General features: G+C 34.9%; 1 long non-coding RNA gene across 1 annotated transcript in view; it reads right to left on the reverse strand.

Moving 5' to 3' along the window:
• Nucleotides 1-942: 942 nt before the first annotated feature.
• LOC141553694 (uncharacterized) overlaps nt 943-24,706 on the reverse strand; it is a 128,193-nt gene continuing 104,429 nt past the window's right edge. The window contains exons 2-4 of the long non-coding RNA XR_012485588.1: nt 7,458-7,516; nt 6,322-6,369; nt 943-1,106 (exon numbers count right to left, since the gene is read on the reverse strand). This is a non-coding gene — a long non-coding RNA (uncharacterized LOC141553694). The remainder of the gene's footprint in view (nt 1,107-6,321; nt 6,370-7,457; nt 7,517-24,706) is intronic.

The following is a 24,706-nucleotide window of genomic DNA, read 5'->3' on the forward strand; positions in this document are numbered from 1 at the left end:
CTAAAAAAATTAACTAAACTCTGCCTTCTTCTCACTGTTATATCACAACAAAATTGCCGAGTCCATATTTCTGTCCATGCCCCCAAAACTGATTTACAATACAACCATTTAACCCTGTCCATATAATGTGGGATTGCTGCACATGTTCCCATTAGACACAGCAAAAATTACCCAGATGACTGCTAAATAAACAAGTGGCAATGGCAATATGTGAATAGAGTTCATTCTCCCCAAGAACACAAGATGCTGAGTAGCAGAAACCAACTTTAATTAGTTTCACAGCTCCTGTTCTGAGGTAAGCAGGGAGAACATCAGATTTCCTTCATTAAAAAATGAGGTTTAGAGAGAAATCTCTGAATATATTCCCACCTCCACCCCAACCCCTTCCTGCAAAACTCCAAAAGGGCAGCTGAGGCTCAGACAACTCCCCTTCTAACTATTAACTCTCTTAGTGTAAAAGCAGCCTGCAGAATAGCCTTCCGACCCATCATTAGCGAGGCACTTGCTTGGAGTTCTTCTTCTACTGAGAATAAATTTGCATTGATCTAACCCTTACAAAGGTACCCAATTCTATAGGGGTTTGTCATTACTAAGGATGCAGTCAAGATCAAAGGTGGAATTTGCATTCTCTACCAGATGTTAACGACATTACTCCTCTCTTTTAACAAAAATCACACCAGCATTTTCTACCTGATCCTTTAAGAGAGCTATTCCTCTGATAAGGCATTTGGGGATACCACGGACCTTTTTTTTTTTCCCCTTCTCAACCCATAATTTGAAATCTTCTGGGCAGCAGACAAGTGGATGCCCTATAGACTGAACAGAATAAGCAATTCTGTTTTCCTATCCATAAGAACAGCTAGGTGGACAGTGGACTTAGATAGAGCACTGGATCTAGAGTCAGGAGGACCTGAATTCAAATCCAACTGCATACTTACTATCACTGTGACTCTGGACAAGTCACTTGAGCTGATTGCCTGAGTTCCTCTTCTGTAAAATGAGCTGGAGAAGGAAATGGTCAAATCACTCCAGGAAGATCAGGGAAGGCAAACGTGACAACTCAACAACAGTAAAATCCCTAGGAGAAAATAACAGACATGCAAATCCTAAAATAGAAAAGAAAACTTCATTAGAATAAACTTCTTATCAGTAATATTAAAGATACAAAGTGTTCCTTCAAGTAGATAATCAATATTATCCAATATTTTTCTAGCATTTAAATCTCTTAACCCAACCCCTACTATTTTTCCAGCTTTTTTTGCATTAATCCTCTCCACACACTTTAGCACCCAATCATAATGACTTATGTCCTATTCCTCACACACACTATTTCCCAGTTCTATGCTTTTATATTTGCTGTTATCTGTGTCTGAAATGTTTTCTCTCTTCAACTTAAAATCTCAGAATCACTGATTTCCTTTAAACTCAGTTTAACCATCACTTATTATAGGAGGTTTTTCCTGTCCCACCTCAGCCCCAGGCTAGCTAAGCTTACTTTGTATGTATCATATGTAGTCATACAGGTAAATAGGTTTTTTTTTGTTTTGTTTTGTTTTTTGTTTTTCCCTTAGAATATAGCCTTCTTGAAGCCAGGGACTGTTTGGTGTTTTCTTTTTTATCATCCATCTGAATGATACATCATAACTATTTAACAAATGTTTGATGATTGAGGACAGAATGCTTAAGAGGAACCCTTAAGACACCAACACACAAGTGTATCTGTAAATATATTTTTGGATTACCAATTCTACCTGTTCTAGACTTATCCAGATCTCACACGGAATCCCGAAGGAAAAGCCAGAGAGAAGGAAGAAAGCTTCTGCCTGTTACTCTGCCTGCCAGGGAGAGCGTCTCATATGACTTGTGCATCTTTAAATTTTGCTACTGCCAATCTAGTCAGGTTTTGTGTAATTAACTTTCATTCTTATTAGGTCTCACTTCTTCGCTAAGGGGCAGAAGTCAGGGTCATCCCGCCATCCCTCTATTCTTCAATCTCTTCCTATCAAATGGTAACTTCCTAACAAATAGGCCCCCATGCCCATCCCATTCTTTAAAAACCTAATTAAATCCAACCAAACTCTCAAGCTATTATCTTATCTTTCTCCTAAATTTTATATCCTAACTCCTAGAAAAATCTAACTTCTTAACACTTTGCAATCTAGTTTTGGACTTCATAATTTAACTGAAATTGTTCATTACCAATAATGTCTTAATTGCTAAATCAATTGCCTCTTCTAAATCCTGAGCCTGTTACACTTGTGACTAATTTTTCTCTTCCTACCTTGTCTATCTACTCTGGGTTTTCATGGCATTACCAGTTCTTAGTTCTTCTACCTAACTGCATTTTCAATCTTCCTTACTGGATCATCAGCCATATCACTATGGATACACACCTAAGGATATGTCTGAGCTCACTATTTTTATTTAAATGTATGCTTTTCACTTGATTACCTCATCTATTCTATTTAATAATCCCTATGCAGATGTCAATACATATATACATATATTGGGTATGTATGTAATATATATCCCTCCCCTTCTAATGGGGGTGACAACATACAAACAGCTATGTATATTACAGGTATATAAGTATAAGTGGCAGGTATCTCAAAGTGAAGTCACTGGGAGTAGGGGAGGATAATAGGTGGCCATTGGAAAAACTTTTGCAAAAAAGTCAGATGTGAATTGAGCCTTGAAGGAAACCTGGAAACCAGGAACTGGGTGATGTGATTTAGTGTATCAGGAACAGAGGGTATTGAAAAGAAAATGTTCAGAGTTGCAAGATGGAGAGTCAAATTCAGTGAAGAGGATTGCTGAATCATATAGCATGTGGAGGGAAATATTTATTTTTTATTTTTTATAATATTATCCCTTGTATTCATTTTTCCAAATTATCCCCCCCTCCCTCTATTCCCTCCCCCCGATGACAGGCAATCCCATACATTTTACATGTGTTACAATATAGTCTAGGTACAATACATGTGTGTGAATATCATTTTCTTGTTGCACAATAAACATTAGATTCCGAAGGTACATGCAACCTGGGCAGACAGATATTAGTGCTAACAATTTACATTCACTTCCCAGTGTTCCTTCTCTGGGTGTAGTTGTTTCTGTCCATCATTGATCAACTGGAAGTGAGTTGGCTCTTCTTTATGTTGAAGATTTCCACTTCCATCAGAATACATCCTCATACAGTATTGTTGTTGCAGTGTACAGTGATCTTCTGGTTCTGCTCATTTCACTCAGCATCAGTTGGTTTAAGTCTCTCCAGGCCTCTCTGTATTCCTCCTGCTGGTCATTTCTTACAGAGCAATAATATTCCATAACCTTCATATACCACAATTTACTCAACCATTCTCCAATTGATGCACATCCATTCATCTTCCAGTTTCTAGCTACAACAAAAAGAGCTGCCACAAACATTTTGGCACATATTGTCTCTTTCCGCTCTTTAGATTTCTTTGGGATATAATCCCAGTAGTAGCGCTGCTGGGTCAAAGGGTATGCACAGTTTGATAACTTTTTGGGCATAATTCCAGATTGCTCTCCAGAATGGCTGGATTCTTTCGCAACTCCACCAGCAATGTATTAGTGTCCCAGTTTCCCCACATCCCCTCCAACATTCATCGTTATTTGTTCCTGTCATCTTAGCCAATCTGACAGGTGTGTAGTGGTATCTCAGAGTGGTCTTAATTTGCATTTCTCTGATCAGTAGTGATTTGGAACACTCTTTCATGTGAGTGGATATAGTTTCAATTTCTTCCTCTGAGAATTGTCTGTTCATATCCTTTGACCATTTATCAATTGGAGAATGGTTCGGTTTCTTATAAATTAGGGTCAGTTCTCTACATATTTTGGAAATGAGACCTTTGTCAGAACCTTTGTTTTTAAAAATATTTTCCCAATCAGATCTGGACTTCAGGAAGATTGGTGATTATGTGGAAGATGGAGGAAAACAGGAAGAGGCTTGAAGCAGAATGGCCCACCAGAGGGCTGTTGTAACAGTATAGGTGTGAGGAGCTGAGGGCCTGTATGAGGTGGCAGTAATGTGAGTGAAGAGAAGGGAAGAGAAAAGAGAGATGTTGTGACGTTGGCCATGGCAGGACTTGGGGACAGACTGGGAATGTGCTGTGAGTGTGGGTGAGGAATAAGGGATGACACTGAGGATTCAGGTGTGGAGGAAGATTATTCCCAAGACAATAGTAGGAGAGTTCAGGAGAAAAGACAGTTGGAGGAGGAGAGAAAAGACCTATTTTGGACATGATGATTTTTGAGGTAACTATGGGATTTACAATTTGAGATGTCCAATAAGCATCTAGAGATGAGAGACTGGAGGTCAGGAGAGAAGTTAAGACTAGATAAATAGATCTTAGAATCATCTACCTAGGGGCAGCTAGGTGGCGTAGTGGATAGAGCTCCAGCCTTGAAATCAGGAGGACCCCAGTTCAAATCTGGACTCAGACACTTAACACTTCCTAGCCGTGTGACCCTGGGCAAGTCACTTAACCCCAGCCTCAAAAAAAAAAAAAAAAAAAAAAAAGAATCATCTACCTAGAGAAAATAATTAAATCTATGATCACCAAATTCAGGAGGAAAAAAAGAGTCAAGGACAGACCCTTGAGGGACACTTATGGTTAATGAGAAGGAGACTAAAAAGATTGGTCAGACAGATTGTAGGAGAACCAAGAGAGAACGCTGACAACTTGCATAAGGTTGACAAAATCCATGAGAAGAGAAGAGGGTAATTTTTAAAATCAAAAGCTGAAGAGGAGTTAAACATGGTATCTGCACCTAGTAGATGCTTAATAAGTACTGATTGACTGATTGAACTGAATGTCTCATAGACACCTCTAACTTAATTAAAATAATAAGAACTGGTTATTTTTCTCTAGCAGGCCTCCTCAAAACCCTTTCTTAACTTCCATATTTCTGTCAAAGGCACCATCATCCTTTCAATCTTCCAAGTTTGCAACACTAGGATCATCCTCAACTCTTCACTCTCCCTCATTCCACACATACAATTAGTGGCCATATCTTGATGTTTCTGCCTTCGTAACATCTCTTGTATCTGTCTCCTTTCCATATATTTCTATAATCACGGATGTAGCTCAGATTCTCATCAACTCCCATCTGAAATTGGGCAGTATCTTCCTAATTGTCTCTTCATGTGTCATTGCCTGCTTCATGGGTCTACTTACTCCAATTTGTACCTCTCATAGTCTTCCTTAAGCAAAAGTCTGATCAAATCCCTTCCTTACTCCATAATATCCATAGCTCCCAGATATCTCTGGAATAAAATATAAACTCCTTTATTTAACCATAGTCCTTCACAACCTAACCCCCATATATCTTTCTAGCCTTTTTACACATTATTCACCTCCCCACACTCAACAGTACAAATTGACTATCCTGCTTTTCCTCACTGTTTGATAACCCTTTGGACATAGATCCAAACTGCTCTCCAGAATGGTTGGATCAGTTCACAACTCCACCAGCAATGTATTAGTGTCCCAGTTTTCCTACATCCCCTCCAATGTTTGTCATGAGGAATTCCAAATAATAGGAGTAAAGGATATTTGTAAAGGGCAGAACTCTGGAGAGGTATACTTGAAGCAAGGTGTTAACTCAGTGGAATTGATGAGATGTTGGTTCTCTAGTTCACATATATACTTAGTACTTAGCATGGTGATGTAATGGTTCTCTAGTTCACACATGATCAATATGCTGTAATGATGTAATTGTAATAGGGTATATAAGGGCCAACAAGGACTGGAAGATAGACATTCTGTCTTTGACTATCCTCATGATGGCTCTCCTGCCTCCTGCACTATGGGGGAGACTGGCAGGCTGCTGGAACAAACTGCAGAGCAGACTGCTTCAGACTGGGAGACTGAAGGAGACAATAAAAACTTTGGACTTTATTCCTGACTATTCTCGTGGTGATTATTCTGCTGAGACCAACGCTTGTCCCAAGGCCCTCCAGAAAGCTAGCTCCAAACATTACATATATTAATAATAAATTATATGTCAGGAAGATGAGCTGATCAGATTGGCTAAGATGACAGGAACTAACAATGACAAATGTTGGAGGGATATGAGAAAGAAAGGACAAACAGCAAACAAAAGTATTGATTGGGTTCCATGAGAGATCTTTGGGTATTGAGAATATCACTGACCCCTTTTATTAATTATTTGCTAGCAATTATTCATGAAATGATTAATTACCCAGTAACCATGTCTCTTGAATTTTCTATACAACATGATTACCAAATCTTAGAGTTAAACAGTACCTCAAGAATCATAAAGTGCAATCTATACCTGAAAATGAAGACCTTATTTGACCATCTCAACCAGTTGGCACAGTCTCTTAAAAAAAAAAAAAAAAAACCTTCAGTGAAAAAGTTGCCACTACCTTTCAAAGCATTCCACTCTATTTGGGAGTTGCTCTATTAGTAAGAAAGGTTTTTTCCCCCCTTCTGTTTTTTGGTAGCTTGCACTCACTGTTCCTAGCCTAACCTCTGGTTCCAAGAAAATTAAAATCTTATTTCCCTTCTATAGACCATCCCTTTAAATATGTTATACACCAAAGTCCTCTAATTCCAAATCCAGTTTTCTTTCCCTATACCATGCTGCTCACTACAAAATGAACTTTGAAGTTCTCCATTTGAAAAAGCCTTAACAACGCTGCTATAATTAAAGTCTGTAAGTTTGTGTTATCAAGAGAGGAGAAAAATATGGACATGGAGAAACCATTTTTTCTTTTTGTATTGAGAAAGGACATTGTCATCTTCTGAGATCAAGAAGCCAGTTTAACTCATTATGTAATTTTATGTAAGTGGGAAATGAAGCCAGTTGATAAAAAAAAAAAATCAGTTTGTGTTGTGGTAAGAAGGGATTGGGGTTGTGTGATATATTAATTGGTCAGCATTGCTTTACTTCATTAAAATACAATGAGAGGAAATTTAATGTACTTTAACTTAAAAGTATGACCTATATAACAAGACTGTTTGCAAAATTACCTCACCTAGAGCATATTTCATTATCGATTTGCCCATTTGTCTACATTATTTACAAGAAATCGATTATTTTCCTCCCTGCCACATTAAGACTTAAATACTTAAGTAGCACAGGAACTTTTACAAAGGGATATTTATCTCAAAAAGTATTGTCACAAACGGACAAAGATACTCCCAACAAATAGGAAGTTAAATCCCCTCCACACTTAAAAGCTCTCACTCTCTGGGGAGAAAATGATTAGATTCAGAGTTTGGCTTGGTTCTCAGAGACCACAGTCCCAGTTCTAAGTCCAAAGTCCATCTTGAGCATTTCCCAAGTGCTCTTACTTCTTTGGGCTCCCAGGCCAACTTGGCTGGCTGCACTACTACCACCTCCTCCACTCTTCCCTGCAATCCTGGCTCAAAGGTCACCATAGCACACAATCTTGAGTCACTTACAGATCTCACTCTGATTTTTCACTGGCATGAAGATGACTTTTGGCTATCAAAAGCTAGACCTAGAGAAAATAGAACAGAGAATGTTAGCATTGTTACTTTGGCATCATTTGGTTACTATACTGACGATAGCTTTTACAGCTTTAAAAATTGCTTTTTTTTAAATGTCATGATCATATAAACTATTATTATCCTAGTCCTACTCATTTTATTCACCAGTTTATAAAATTCCCCAATGTGTTAATTTTTATAATATTGATATTATAGCATAAATTAACTCTTTTGGTTCTACTCACTTTCCTCTGCATCATTTCACACAAGTGTTTCCAGATCTCTTGAAAATCACTTCTACTTTTTATACCACAATGGTTTTCCATTACATTCATATACTACAATTTGTTCAGTCATTTGGAAGTTAAAAAACATTATCTTAGTTCCTTAGTTTTTTGCCACTTTTAAAAAAACAGCTATAAGTATTTTGTACACATAGGACATTTTCTTTTCTCTTTGATTTTTTTGAGTTTAGTTCTAGCAGTGACATAGATGGAATAAATGGAATTTACTATTTAGTAACTTTATGTGTATAATTCCAAATTGCTTTGGAATTATACATTATGATTGTTTCCATTCATAGTCCACCAATATGTCAGTATGTCTGCTTTCCCCCAGGCCTTCCACATTTGTCTTTCCCTTTTTCTGTCATCTTTAATACATATAAATTGAATCTCATAATAACCCATCTATCAAAAAGGGAAGAACTCCTATTCTTACAACATGCTTCAAAGATTATTGTCCCCAGTTAATTATTTCCCTTTTAATCTTAGCTTTTTTGGGATTATTTGTTCAAAAACTTTTTAATTTTATGTAGTCAAGTTATCTTCTGTAATCTTCCCTATCATTTATTTGATCATGATTTTTTAATCATAGATTTGTTAATCTGATAAATGATTTTACTTTGTAGCTCTAATTTGTTTTTTGATGTGATCTTTTATACTGAAATCACATATCCATTTACAGTTTATTTTAGTAGAAGATATACAGTATTGGTCTAAATCTAATTTCTTCCACATTAACTTTCAATATTTCCTTTAGTTTTTGTTAAATAGTGGGGAAGGATAGTTAGTTTATTTTTATCAAATATTAAGCTGCTAGATTCAGGATATATACTTATCAGACTGGCAAATATGCAAGTCTAGAAAGAATGTCTACTCACAGTCTAACAGTCAGAATCCAAAATGTGCTTAGTCCCAGAAGACACTGGGAATAACTAAATGAAATGAAATGTAATGTGGATAAATATAAAGCTGTTTAATCAAATTCAAAAACCAACTGTCCAAGTTCTAGAGAGGGGCAGCCTAATTAAATAGCATTATGTCTGAAAATAATAGGTTTTAATGAATAATAAGCTTATTATGGATATGACATGGCCACCAAATAGAGAAAATAATGTAAATTTGTGGGGGCATCAAGAGTCAGAGCTTCTGAAAATAACTTGTTGAAAGGGTCCTGGTGTTCTCTGACTTGGTCAAATTGCTTCTGTCACATATAATCAGATCTGGGCACCACATTTGAGGAAGGACAGTGATTAGCTGGAGAGTATCCAGAGAAGAGCAATCAGGATGATGAAGGACTTTGGGTTCATGTCATGTGAGTATCTATTGAAGGAACCAAGACTGTTTAACCTGGAGAAGACTCACGAGAGACTTGATAGCCGCCTTCAAGTAATTGAATGGCTGTCTTTTTGTAGAAGAATCAGAAATGTTCTATTGTGTCCCAGAGCACAAAACCAGGAAAAATGAATAAAAATTTAACTCTAATGAAATGGAAAATTCCCTGACAATTTGAGTTATATGGAAGTGAGAAAAACTACCAAGGGACATAGTGAGTTCTTCCTATCATAGGTCTTCAAAGACTGAATAACTACTTTTGACACATATTTTGGAAAGACCTGTCAGGTATGTTGGAATAGGTGGCCTCTACAGGCCAATTCTGTAATTCTGAAATTCTGTGTTTCTCTATTACTGTCAGTGATCTAATACAATGTCTTCTAGGACTTAGGGGCAACACTATGGCAAAATCATATTGGATTCTGAAACTAGAATACCTGAAGTCTCATTCCATATACTGTTGAGAAACATAGAAGTAACATCAGAATTTTATGTAAAACTGATTCCAGCTTCCCTATTAAGGTCTATAGTAATAGTGTAAACAGGGAACAGCTGATGATTAGTATTCATGGACTATGTCATCTGGGAAAATGGAGCTAGTAATAATAAGAGTGTTCAAAGCATGGTCGGTTTGCTTTTTGTTTGGGCAGGGATGGGGGATAAACTTTTATACAACCCAGGCTCGAAAGGTTTGAGGAAGTTCTGGCACTCTTTTTTCTCTAGAGAAATTCTACTCCCTGAATTTACTAAAGGAGGAAAACTACCTCTTTTCTTTACATTGTTCCTACTTTGGCTTTGTGCTGGGATTCTCTAAGAAGTTCTGATTCCATTTTCCCTGAGTTTGAGGATTCAGGGTGCCATGGACAGAATTGATCTAGGGGAGACAGCTAGATGGGATAGATAGAGCACCAGCCCTGGAGTGGAGAAACTGAGTTCAAATCTGGTCTCAGACACTTAGCACTTCCTAGCTGTGTGACCCTGGGCAAGTCACTTAACCCCACTTTATCTCAGGGGGAAAAAAAAGAAGAATTGATCTAGGAGTTAAAGAGACTGGACTCAGTGCCAGCTCAACTACATTTTAACTGTGTGACCTTGAGTAAGGCAGAAGGAATAATAGAAATTACATAATCCAAGGGCTATATGACAAAACTTTTACTGCATTGCTTATGAAAGATACACTAAAGACATAAGAGTAGTTTTGAGTGACACATCTGGAAGGAAGATTATAGAAAAAGTGAGATCAGAGAATTGGCCCCATAAAAATAATGGATAGACTTTTTCTGAAAACTCTATTGTTTTCCTATGGAATGAATGAAATGGAGCAACCACCCAATCTAGTTCAACCCAGGCCTAAATATTATATCCTCTGCTTAACATGAGAGATGCATAACAAAATTCAATAATCTGGATCCAAACTTCACCCAAGATTAAAACAGAAATAAAAGAAACCAGGCCCAGAAGAACTACAAAAAGTAAAACTGTAATTTCCATGCCAAAACTTTGCAAAGTAACAGCAAGAAATAACCCTCTTCCCAGACCCCCACCTTCCACAATAAACTATCATTCTTGAAGAAAAAATCAAAATGTTCTCTCATAAACTTTTGGGTATAAACTTGGCTTGTAAAGATAAAACAAATATTTACAAGGCTCAACAAACTGCAATAGAAAGAGATACACACAGACAAAAATCAGTTCAAAATACAACCCTTACATAGAAACAAGAAAATACAGTGATAACCCACTTAGTAAGTAGTTACAGTGTACTAGGCATTGTACTGGATGCTAGGAATAGAAGTGCAAAAGGGGTTCTGTCTTCCTACAGGTACAAGTTACAACCTGAGTGTGGGTGTGGGTGGATGTGGGTGTGGGTGGGTGTCCTGTCATGGACTTCACCCCTGTCTATTTTCCTTCTGCATACATATCTTCTAAGCCTATTAATATTATGGTCCATTGCTAAAAGATGCTAAAGCTAAGTTCCCAATGCAAAAAAAAAAACAATCATTTGTCTATCATTGTTCATCAATAACCTAAGAAAAGAAAATATGAGAACCAATGAGTATAAAACAAGTCTCTTATAGAGACAGCAAAAGTTAATTATTTTGATAAATGTAGAGTGGAAACGAGTAGAAATGCTACTTTAATAGATGCTAGTCAAGAAACTTTTGCCTTCAGATGCTAGATTTAAATCTCAAAGGAACCTTGGAAATTATATAATCTAGTTCCTTTGGAGAAGAAAATATCCCTCAAAAGAATTAATTCACAAAATTTAGATTATGAACCAAATACAAAGTACAAAAATCATGCATTTATGGTGATGGTTATCTAACTGACTGTCAATCTCAATTCAAAACTGAATCTTAAGAAAAAAATAGTACAGAAAATTGTGGTTAGTTGAAAATTCATTTACTCAAAAACTAGAAATAGAGTAAATGTCTATTGATTTAAGAATAGCTAAACCAATTCTGTTTCATGAATGTAATTGGTTTATTATTACATCATATGAAATGATAAATTTGGAGAATATGAAGTGTTCAAAAAACATGGGAAGATATGAACTTCTGCAAAGTGAAATAACCAGGACACAATGGCTACAATGATGTAAAAAGAAATAACAAAGAAATGAAACTGAATAATGTCATTATTATGACCATGACTTGATCCCAGAGAAAAGGTGAGAAAATGTACCTACCTTCTTTGAAGAGGTGGCAAATGACAGGTGTGTTGTATTACACATCTCATAGGATATATTGGTTACTTTGGCTAAACTGAATTTTTCCCCTTTCCATTTGACTTTTTTCTCATAAGGGATTGTTTGTTGGGTAAAAGAAAAAGAGAAATTTAAAAACGAAAGTGATATAAAGATATTAATACAATTTATCAATAATTTTTAAAAAGAAAACCCAAGAGTTCATACCATGAAACATTTTTGTTCTTTCCTATTATTCAAGTGGCAAAAAGAATTGAATATAATACAGAACTAGCTATAAAAGGGTATCATATTCCCTTCACCCTTTACTTTCAATTATACATCAATATGGCAACCTCAAAGTGCTAGTATCTGGGCCATCATGCAATTCTTCATTGGTAGCTCCTATCAACATACCTCAGAGTACATCATGTGCATGTCAGCCAAATCACATGAATTATCTGGGCCTCAGTTTTCTCATTTATAAAATAAAAGGATAGAGGGCTAGACTAGGTGACCTCCAGACCAGCTCTGAACTACAATCTACAAGTACTCCAATATGTTTACAAGCTTCTCTTGTCAGGATAAGCACATCTGAGTCTTTTCTTTCAAACACTAAGGTACCTGAAAAATACAAGCTCTATAAATAACATTTTCCAATTAACCTTCCCATGCTCTTTCTCTGTCTTCCAATTTGATGCAAGTTCTCTCTTTTGCAGAGGTTAAATTACAATTGTCACTTGATTCTTTGGACATAACCTCTCTTCTCATTTATGCTGGTACCACTATCTTGTTACAGCTAATTCCTGCAAATTCCCTTGATATATTTATTTGCCATCCCATTTTTCAATTTAACCAAATTTCATTTGTATCAATTCAGCTCTTCAATACAATACAACACACACGCACATATACACATACCCCAGAGTCTGTGGAAAGTCAGTCAAACCTTAAAATACTTGAAAAAATTATACTAGAAAGAGTTCCTCTGTATCTCACCAGCACATCTATAAGAATCTCTTTGGATCTGAGATTTAGTACCATATTCTGCATTAAACAAAACTAAGGAGGTTATTTGTCTCTGTGAATTCCTGCTACAACCTTGTTTATTATTTGTATGATGCTCATTGGTTTAAAAAGTCATTTTTCTCATATCCCTTTGAAGGAGTTAGTACAAGTATAATTCTACATATTTTACTGATTCTCATGGTACCCTAACTAATTAGAGTTAGAGCAAGAATTTCAAGCTCCAAGTCCGTTGCCCTCTTCACTATTTTCCTCCCTCCTTTCCTTAAGCCCTTTACTATAATAGTATACCCTCCAATGCCATTCTTTGACTGGTGACTATCCATTCCCCACATACCTTTTACAGCCTCTTTCTCATCAAATATTACTTGTCCTACATCCTAGTCTTTTAATACTCTATTCTCCTCAATGATAAAGTAGACAACTTCACCCTATATCCATCTCCATATCGTGGATCCCATATATGACTGAGTTCCCACTGGTAAGAGTGTTCCATAACTTGATCTAAGTTCACCTGCTGCTGATCTCTGATCATCTTCATGCCATGGCACTGTCTGGGGTCCCATTTCACTTTCTACCCCTAGATTGGAGAACAGTGATCAAACTACCACAATAGTAATTAATTTCCCTATGGATGCATCCCTATGGCATATATCATTTTGTGACTTTCCAATACAAAGCACTTCCTACATGGCTCCCATTCTCCAGTATATGATATAATCCCTTTATTCCAGTATAATTCCTTTATTAGATAATTAGCTCCAGGAAGGCAGCAATTGCCTTTCTTTTTATTATTTGTATCCCTAGAACTTCATCTGCTACCTGGCATATAATAAGAACTTAACAAAAACCTTGTAATTCATTCATTTACTTATCTAATGAATCAATCAATGTCCTCTCTCTGGAACTATCACCAATTTCTCCTGTATATATTTTATTCATATATGGGTGTTTGCATATTGTCTTCTCCATTCGATCAAGAACTCCTTGAGAGCAGAGACCATTTCTTTTGCCTTTCTATGCATCCCTGTCATTTAGCATAGTGTCTGGAACATAACAGATACTTAATAAATACTTGTTGACTTAGTGATGATAATGGTTAAATTATTATTATGTACAGTAAATATACAAGTACATATACTTCAATAATGGCTTTCTGGAGACCTTCCCCCTATTCTGAGTGTCTCCAAAAGTTCAGGCAACAGAGAAGACTGGGAGTGGGGATAGTATTTTGAGGCAGGTTCCACATAAGCAGATTAAGCCATCAGGTACCTTGCTATTAATCAAATAAGATACAGGTGCATAAATCATTCTCTTTTCATGTCTTTCTTGAGAAGGTTTTTTTAAAATAATTAATTATGTTTTATGTAAGTCAGAAATTGACTGGAATCGGGCTAAGTTGTAGAATCACATATTTGTATGAGAATGTTCAACTCAGAGTAGTTTATAACAATAAAGCATCTCTAAGATATTTTGAAACAAACCCCCCATTACTATGTCCATGACAGATAATAATATAACCTGTATTTAAACACTTTTGTTGTATACAGGAAAAATTCATTCCATTTTACTTAACTTGCAATTATTGGAAATTTCTTTAAATTGAGATAAATTCTACTCTTTTATGATTTCTATCTAATGTTTTGCCATTGAAAATGACATAGAATAGATCCAATCCTTATTTCATATAACAGTTCTTGTTTGTACTTTCTCTTACTAAATATTCTCAATTCATTTTCTGGTGAGAAGCATATCTATAATCAGTCAATTCAGTCTTTATGTGATTTTGTGTTATTTGATCCAACTTCAAAAGCTTTTCAACTTATTAATATTCACTAATTTCATGTTCCATATAGTATCACTTTCAATTGCCTTTAAAAGTGAACATTTTAATCCTTGTGCAAAGTTTAAGGAATTTTGAACCATTGCCTACATGTACTAATTGGGAATCAGCATTTTAAAACATTACATCATCAGAAGATTCACCAGTATTACAAGCATGTGAAGTGTACCACAATTTGTGTTTGTTACATAAAATGATAATCTGGAGATTCCTTACTGTTCTTTATCTGTATTGCAGGACTGTTGAACCTCAATTGAAATCGGTTGCGATAGGTTTTTTTTCCACTGGCTTTACGATCAATAAGTATGAAAAATTTTTATTGCAAACTCAAAACTATGTTTATGAAATTAAATGCAAAAATTATTAAATGTGAGGAGTTACATTAGGAAAAAAAAAAGAGAATGCTCAACTCAAATGATCATGGATTTAAAGTCAGAAAGCACTTTAGAGGTCATCTATTCAAATTCCTCTCATTTTTATAAGTGAGAAAACAGGTCCGGAGACATTACCTGTCCAAGATCATACATTATAATTAGTAGAGACAGAATTTGAAGTGGGAGCTTGTATTTTGAAATTTTGCATTCTTTCTGCTAATCTACCTCCCAATCTGCTAAATGAGCTTACTAGAGAAAGAGTCACAGTTGGCTCAAAGGAATATTGCAGGAGTAACTTATAGTAAAAACTCCTGATTCTTTCTGCTTTCACAGTAGCATCCAAGTGTAATTTTCTGGCACAAGTGAGTATTTCATCAGAGTGAGAGTACTATCCATTTCCATTTTCAACATCTGTAGCCATAATTAATTTTCTTGCTATTCAAACTGATTACCTAATCCCTAAAACAATGTCCTTATCACTCTTCCCCACTAACTCCTTCAGTCTGCTTACTTCTTGTTTAATCTTAGATTCTACAAATATTTATTACCCCACTCCTTTAAAAAGAGTCCCATACTCATCTCCTGTTTGATACTCGAAATTTTCTGGGGAAAAGCCTTTCATTTCACTGTTTTACAGGAAATGAAAGGCAAGTAGCACTGGGAAAGTTAATAAGCTGATGTCAAATCAGGGTAAGATATCAATGACCTGTATCGTATCCTTTCCCAAGGGAAGAATTTGAAAAGGGGAAAGCAACAGGATGAAGAGAAAGAAGTACAGAAAAAAAGTTGACTGCTGCTCCAAAGATAAATACAGACTACTTTACAATTTTGTCTAAAGCCATCTCTGAACAAAGCACTTAATAATTGTAGTCATAAATGAAATAATGAATGAAAGGCCATTTATTGTATACTTATTGTGTATCAACCACCATGCTAAGTCTTAGAGATGTAAAAACAAAGGTGAGGTAGTCCCTAACTTCAAGCAACTTGCAATAGAAGGAGATAAGTTAAAAAGGGAAGATAGGCAATTACAACTGTGTTTATGAGGGTTAGTGGGAAGGGACAGAGAAGAGATCACAACATTTGGAAAGAGACATTCTAAAGCATGCCATCATTTCAGAAGTTATATTAGGAGGAGCTGAGAAAACAAGATTTTATTCTTGAATATTAGGGGACTGGGAGGTTATATTGTACAGTAGAAAGAGTACCAATTTGTCATCAGAAAAAAAAAAACTAAATTTTAATCCTTGATTTCACTATTTATTTGACAATGGTCAAGTCACAACTTCTGAATAATCTCAGTCTTCTCACATAAAATAGGAATAATACTCACTCCCCCTATACCACACAACATGTAAGGAAGTCATTTTGTTAAAAAAGTGCCACAGATTGCCTCCAGAGGAAAAGAAAAAAGGAAAAGAAAAACTGTGCTATACTACATAGTGGTTAAATTTAATAATTCCAATGACCAAAAAATTTCTTCATGCAATCAGGCGAAATATAAAGAAAATTTGAATAACTCAAGATTATTCTAAATGAACCAGAAAAAAAAAAAAAACAGAAGGAACTAGAATAAAGTGTTCCAAAGAGCAAAGAAACTCAAGATGCAAACCAAGGTATGTACTTTGTAAACCTGAGCCAAATGAAAAAAAGATGCACTTTAATAAAAGAGAGGCATTTGAAGCATTCCTACCTAAAAGCCATGAGCAGATTATTTATTTTGTAAACACCCTAGATGACAAGAAAAATAATGCAAGAAAATGCAAGAAAAGTAAACAAATACAGCAACCATCACAATTAACAGAATAAATGTTATCCAAGGGAAAAAAAAGATGGGATAGGAAATAGAAGGAGAAGGATACCTACAGAATTAACAATAACAAAACAACTATTAAAGACCATTAAGAGATTTTTTCCCCTAAAATATTAAAGGAGACAAAATGAAAGCAAAAGTTATGTAAAAGAAGTGATGGTAGAGAAAGAGATCTAAATACCATGAACTTGATAACACCCAGAATACAGGTAATCAAGGTTTTATAACACTAAATTGCAGATTGTGAGGTCCCATAAAATGAGAGTAAAGAGGAAGAAGATAAAAGGGAAATGATCAACAATGAAGGAAAAATGATTCTTGATGTCTTTCAGAAAAATAACAGCTGATAGGAAAATGGGTGAAGTAGTAAAGAGGAGTGGAAGAGAGGGAAGGAAGAGAAAAATGTCAAGTTAGTGGTGAAAGGAGGTCTCAATAAAGAATACTCCTATAGAAAGAGAAATATATTCTAAAATAGGAGAGAGACCTTACAATGAGTAAAATCCGCAAAAATTTAATGCATAAGGAACAATATTTCTGAGAACATATTACACCACTATAGATAGCATCCTGCCTCAGGAAAAAAGGAATGAGAGTTCCTGGGGCAACTAACATGAACAACTTTAGGGAAGAATAAACTTAAAGAGAAGATTTCTTGGAAAACGGGGTTAAGAGAGAAGAGTGATCATGAGGGGAGCAGGAGATAATATGGACTTATATCATAAGGAGCACTAAAAAACTTCTACCATGGAAATTACTTCTATATTCTCTACCACTAATTGGAATTGGTTATTTCAAGAGAGAAATGCAAAATAAAAAAGGGGGGATATCTACAAGATAATATATATATTTCATGAAGAGAATTCAATGACATATAAGTATTTTAGCTGCTTTAATAACATGAAAAATACATGAGACTAAAAAAGGAAATAACAAATATAAGGATAATGAATGAGACAGTAAAAGTCTAGAATAGAAAGGATGTAGAATTAATGAAGAGAATGAAGGAAAAAATCTTTTGGGGAAAAATGAACAAAAGAATTTGAAGAAGGAAAAAGGAAAATTTTCAATTGAGTAAGAGAGAAAGAAGAAAAGAAAAAGATAATTAGATAAAAGGAAGCAAGAAGAAGTTAATAAGCAAAATTCTGAAGTCTAAGAAAAGAATTACAAACTATGGTGGAAAAATGAAGGTAAAATACAGACCCTGTGAAAATATAATTGCCTAAGATAGATTAAGCAAAAATAACTGAAGAGAAAAAATATTGTCTTTATAAAGGAAAAGGAACAAACTAAAAACTATAATAAATCCTAATTCAGAAAAAAGGTTGTTAGAGATAAAAGGAGAAAAATATAAACCTTTTGCAACTTTGAATGTGAATATACTAAATAAACCAATAAAATTTTAAGTGACAGATGAGAAAACAAAACCTCACAATCTACTACTTACAAGAAATGTTTTTAAAAGACAAAACTATACATGCAATAAAGATAAGGAACTAGGAGAAAATTTACTAAACATGATGTAAATCTAATAAATCATACTATCAAGGCAAAAACAAAAACTTTCAACATAAAATGAAATTAAAAGGAAACTTTTATTGAAGGAACCATAAAACAACAAATCATTATTATTAAACTTATATGTTTCAGGTGCTCTTATCTAAATGCACAAAGGAAAAAGTAACTGAAATTCAAAGATATAGATATTAGCACCACAATAAGGAACTTTAGTGTTCCTTTCTCAGTTTTTGGATAAATTTAATAGAAAAATAGTCAAAACATAAAATAAAACAAATTATTGGAAAAACTAAAACTAAAAGTGTTTTCAAAATGTGACTTCTACAATATATATATATATATATTTCTCAGCATTACATGAAATTTTTACAAAAATTGACAATTTATTAGGACAAAAATATTGCAAATAAATTTTGAAAGAAAAAAGGGTAAAAACACACATCAATAAAAACAATAAATAATTCATGCAGCACAAACAATCAGTTGAATACAAAAATAGTTGTAACAATAAAATCTTTAACAAATCAATCTTTAATAAAATCAAAGAACAAATCGTAAAAACATCAATATATAAAAGAAAATGATATTGATAAAACAGCAAATGATTAGTAAAATTAAACTGTTTATTTGAAAAGTCTAATAATTTTTTTAAATCCTTTACTCAATATGATTAATAAGAAAAAAGAAAACCAAGTCAATAAAATTTCAAGTGAACATGGTGACACTATAAAACAAGAATAAAAAGAATTATCAGAATCTATTATAAATAACTCTATGCTAATAAAACTGAAAACACACAAAAAGAAATAGTTTCAAAAAATAAAATGCCCAAACTAACAAAATATCAAATAAAGATTTTAAATAATTCAATCTCAAAAAAAATAGAACTACAAAGGAACTATTAAAGAAAAGAAAAACACCATCTTGAAAAAACCATTAGGCACTACGATTTTTAAAAGAAGAAAGACATCCAAACAGCAAAACAGCAATAAGGTTAAATCACAATAAATCCAGAAGAAATAAAAAGAATTATCATAACCTTCTATATATAACTATAATTACAAAACAGAATACAAAAGAAACACAAGAATAACTTCAAAAGAAATAAAATACTTAAAAGAATAGAAGACCAAATAAAGATACTTGTAAAGGAACTTCCAAAGGGGAGTGGGGGAGGTGGGAGAGAGTGACTGTTGGTCCTGATTGATTCATAGGAGGATTCTACCAAACTTCTAAAGATAATCTGCAAAAGAACAGATTACCTCTGTTCTTAAATAAGGGAGTTTGAAAAATAGTATGATATAAGGTAAAGGGAACTATCTCAAATCAAAAGACTTGAGTTCAAATTCCAACTCTGATACTTAATATTTCAACTCTGATCAAGTTAACTGTCTTTTTCCCATCTATAAAATGATAGGATTGGAACAGCAATTGTGGAACCCAGGATGCATTACAAGAGAAAGCTAGACCTGTGAAAATGGTTCTCCATCTACTACCCTGCACTCTATCTCCTAAATCCACAATCCCATTAAATAACAATTGATTTCCATGGAGGCAGGGAAAATCAATGAGAATCGGGCCCAGCTTCGCTGTCAGAGTAAGTAACCAATTATTAAAAGCTTTGTCTGTAATTCTGAATCTATGAATTGGTCTGTTTCAGCTTCCATTTGTTCCGACATCTGCCAGCCCACTCATTCTAACTGTTTGGTCTCTGGGTGGGGAAAGTAGTTTTCATCAGTCTACCCCACTTTGACTTTTGGAGGTTAATTGTTCCACTTTACTCTCTGTCTGAATTCTCTATTAGGCTTTAACAAGAGAGATTCAAAATGCAGTGCAACTATACTGTTCCCTTAAATTATAAACGGGTGTCCTAGAGAGAGTATGCTTTCATGATTTGTATTGTGAACATCCTCATTCCCCTTTTTTCTATTCTATTCGAGTTGAGATCTGAAAACTAGAATTCTTCAGGGGAGCCATAAAATTCAATCACCAAAGCTCAGTAATCTTAGTTGGGAGATGTGCAATAAAAATGTGCTCAGCATCAGCTCTTTCTAACTGCCTCCCCAATCTGAATGATCTGCTTTGGAGTTATGAAAGGTCCAGAGCCCAAGTCACGTGACTCCTAGACCTCATTCTCCTTTTAATTTTAATAACCAAGAAAATGACTCAAGTACATTATCTGAGTTGTTGGAGGAACTTTTCATACCATTAAAAATTACAAACCCTTGATACATTGACACTGAAATCACAAACCATTCCTTCTACCGTCTATTGCATTATAAATGACAGGAATGATTTTTTTATCCTTGTGAATTTTACCCTTTAGGTCCTCTACAAAAACAATTCCCACTTTTTATACACTGCCAATTGGATATGGGGTAATCAAGGAGGCTTCCTGCAAATTGTCACCCTGTGGCGACAGAAGTCAAGATTCCAGGGAGAGGCTTAGAACCTCAGAGTCTTAAGCCAGAATGACCCTCCCTTCCCAACTCTGCTTTACAAGTTCAACTTTTGGTCTCATTCTCACCGACAAAGCCAAACCTCAGTGAGCATCCTTCCCAGAACAGTATCATTCTATCAAGCCCTACTGTCTAGCAGTAGTAAGAAACATAGAACCATAGGTCCCTAGTTTCAGAAAGGCCCTACCTCGCAGGAATCCCAGCCAATTCTACCAGACTGAAACAGCTTAGCAGAAGGGAATCTCTTCACTTCACATCGGTCCCTGCATGTTGGCTGACTCAACAGCATCAGGAAGACAGTGGCCAGTATCCCTCCCCAGAGCCTGTCAGTGTTTTACAAGAGAACCTTGTAGGAACAAAACTCCCTGGACACCCTCATACTTGAAGTCAGAGCCCACTGAGTAAAGCAGGATGAAAGGAATATCCAACAAAAAAGACCCACCCAATTGCCCTAGCTTCCACTCCTGCCTGATTGACCAGTCTCTTGGGAGCAAAGATTTAACACTGGAATGGATCTTGGAAGCTAGCCAGTCTAGGTTATGCAAAGGAAGAAAGAGAGGCCCAGAGGGATGAAGCAGTTTGTCAGAAGTTGGGATATGAACCCTGTGATAGAGGTGGGATATGAACCCCATTCCTCCAAATCCCCTCCAGTGTCATGTCCCACCATGCAATGCCAGGGAGACAGGAGCACTTCTTTGCCACTGCTACAGTCATTCACTGTCTCAAACTGGAAAAAACAAGAAGAAACTGGTTTGCCAAAGCCACTAGTCACTAAAGATAGTGTTTAAATTTAAAAAATGATGGACTATGAAAGAAGCTGATCTAGGAAACCTGGAAACTTTATAAGATTCACAGTTTTGAATAACACAGAATTTTATCCCCTAAATTAATCTCCACTTAGAAATTCCACAGTGCAGTTTGTTATATATCACAAGATTAATACAGTAACTTTCAAAAAAAATAATGACACACTTTTCTATAAGACTTTCAAACATTAAAGAAGTCTGATGAGATCGCAGCCCCTGTGCTAAACACTGGGGATGAAAATACATACAAAAAACAGTATCTACTATCAAGGAGCTTATATTCTACTGAGAGAAGACAAAAATTAAAAGAAAGCTGACAAAAATATAAGAGAGTAGACAGAAGTCAAAGGTACCAGTTGCATGATAGAGAAAAGTCCTATAGTGAAGCCTGGAGAAAACTGAAGACTTGACTGATCTAAGTACCCTTCTTCCATGTAGCCTTCTAAAGATTGTGGATAGAGATAGGCCAGATGAATTCAAGCAACATCTTGCAGTGATACAGTTAACCTTAATCAGCTCTCTTAAAAAAATCCAAAGAAAACCAGCAGAGAGAATAAATACTTAAATATAACTCATCCTCATTTTTGCAAAAAAAAAAAAAAATCAACTCAAAGTATATGATCTAAAGACTGCTGACTAGTAGACATCTTCTTTATACTCAAGATATCATATTATCATGTAAAACATGCATTCCCCCCACTCTTCTTTTCCCCACTATCAAAGACACATAGTATTAATATGACTTATAATATTTCCAAATATAGAAAAAGAAATCTTAAAAAAAAAAGTGAAATCTTTGAAAGTATCTTTTACAATTCTTCATCGTAACAATAAAACAATCATATGATGAATCTCTCTATCAACACCCTAATTAATCATGTAATAACGGTAAAATTTTAATAAGAAGACCAATGATTAGTTTTAAGATCTTATTGCCAATAGTGTCTCAGAAAACATATCTGCCAAACCTTTCAGTTTACCAAGAACAAAGTTTGTCTGGGGACTTGAAGGTAACTAAATATTTTCTTATCTCTTCACTTATCTCATTTTCAACTCCTGCTAAACAATCCTTCCCCAGTTCAAAGAGATTTCTCGAAAGAGAAAACCAAAATAAAATAGTAATCTTCTTATTACCATCTATTATTATCTTCCTAACTACTAACAAGTAACATACTCTCCTTTCTTTGATTTTTCTCTCACTCCCAACATAGCCAAAAAGAAATCTTTTTTGTTATCTCCCTGGGGATACACAGAGCATAGTTACACAAGGGAACATAAGCAAACACAAAAGAAAATTAACAAGACTCTCTAAAGCAGCATTGTTCTGACATATGGGCCTTACCTGGCTCTCTTGCTTGCTCTCTCTCTAGACAATACAAAGACTAGTTTAGAAACACCAGCCCGGCAGCCTAAGATAGATATGTTTTCATAGTCTGGGTACATGCAAACTCAAAGTGGGGAGGAGAGAAAGGTGCCCTCCTCAGAATAATTGGCAATAACTGCCTGCCTTACTGATGCACAAATCAATTGTACTACCTTATTATTTCTGACACCATCTTAAATGTGTAAAACATACACAAAATTTCTGGTAATAGCCACCTGCCAGAATGCCACCCTTAGAATGCACAATAATACTGAATTCGTGTTCTCCTAGAAGTATATTCACAGAATATCAAAGTGATCTAAGAAGTATTTTAGTCCCAGTTTCACACATAAGGAAACTCAGGCCCATAAAGTATCACAGTATCTTAAAACTGGAAGAGATCTCAAAGACCATTTAGTCTAACCCCTATTTTTAAAAAATCCTCTCTGTACCATACTTGATAAAAGTTTATCCATCCTTGGTTTGAAGATTTCTAGTAATGGAGAATCGACTATCATCTCCCAGGTCATCCATTCCAATTTTATTTAACTCCAATGTTCACCGTCTCCCACTATACTAGTTGTACCAAACAGAACAAACCTAATTAATTAAAGACAACTATGATGTTCACCCCAACTCTTCTCATCTCTAAACTAAGAAACCTCAGAGTATTAAACAATCTTCATATTGTTTCTACTTTCTGGCAGCCCAACTCTGTATTCTCCATTTTATCCATGCCCTTGCTAAAATATGGTTAATATATAATTAATTATACATAAATAAATAGATAAATAAGATAAATATGTTAGAACAAAATGTTCCAGAAATGGTTAGTCAGTTCCTCTCAACATTTTTAGAAAGTGATGAGTTATGTGACTCATTTCTCTCCTTTGAATACTACTGATGATGTTTTGACTTCTCTTCATCTACCTTTAACTTTTATCTCTGGTTCCTAAGCCCTTTTTAAAAACCCCTTTTTTAAACATGTTGCCATGGAGAGGGCTGGAGGGCAATAAGGGCAGCTTTGCACAACAGTATAATTGGAGCAATTTTGATAAAGTTATACCAAATGTAAAATTTTTTAAATAAGCAAGCTAAAATCAAACTTGAAAAAAGTAACTTTCATTTCTGTAAAAATGTTCAAAGAACAAATCATTAAAAATTTTTGTCAGCATCTTCCATACCATACAAAGAGATAATGGATATTAAAACACTTTGAAAAATATAAAAAACTTCACAGACTTAAGATATATTAAATATAAACAGATAAAGCAGGTAAATTCTTTTTATAATAGTCAATCTATGAACTGTAGGTTTTTGACAATCATAAAAATTAAAAGATGTGATAGATACATAAAAACATACATAGATACAATTCATTTTCAAGCAGAGACAAGATGGTAGAGAAAAATAGCAACTAACCAGAGCCCTTCCCCAAATCCCTACAAACACTTTTAAATTAAAGCCATATAACAATTTATAAAGCAGAAGAACCTACAAAAAGGTGGGGTAAAATAATTTACAACCAAAGACAACTGAGAAGGATATTGGGAGAGGAAGAAGGTCGTTGGGTGAGAGTGGAGCACAGTTTAATAAAGGCCATGCCAGCATAGAAAAAAAAAAAAAAAACTGAAAAACAAGGAAGGAGTTCTTGGGAGCTTTTGAATCAGTAGCAGCAATGGCAGAATATTCTAGTCAAA

Source organism: Sminthopsis crassicaudata, chromosome 2 (genome assembly GCF_048593235.1).
Source record: "Sminthopsis crassicaudata isolate SCR6 chromosome 2, ASM4859323v1, whole genome shotgun sequence".
Taxonomy (NCBI): Eukaryota; Metazoa; Chordata; class Mammalia; order Dasyuromorphia; family Dasyuridae; genus Sminthopsis; species Sminthopsis crassicaudata.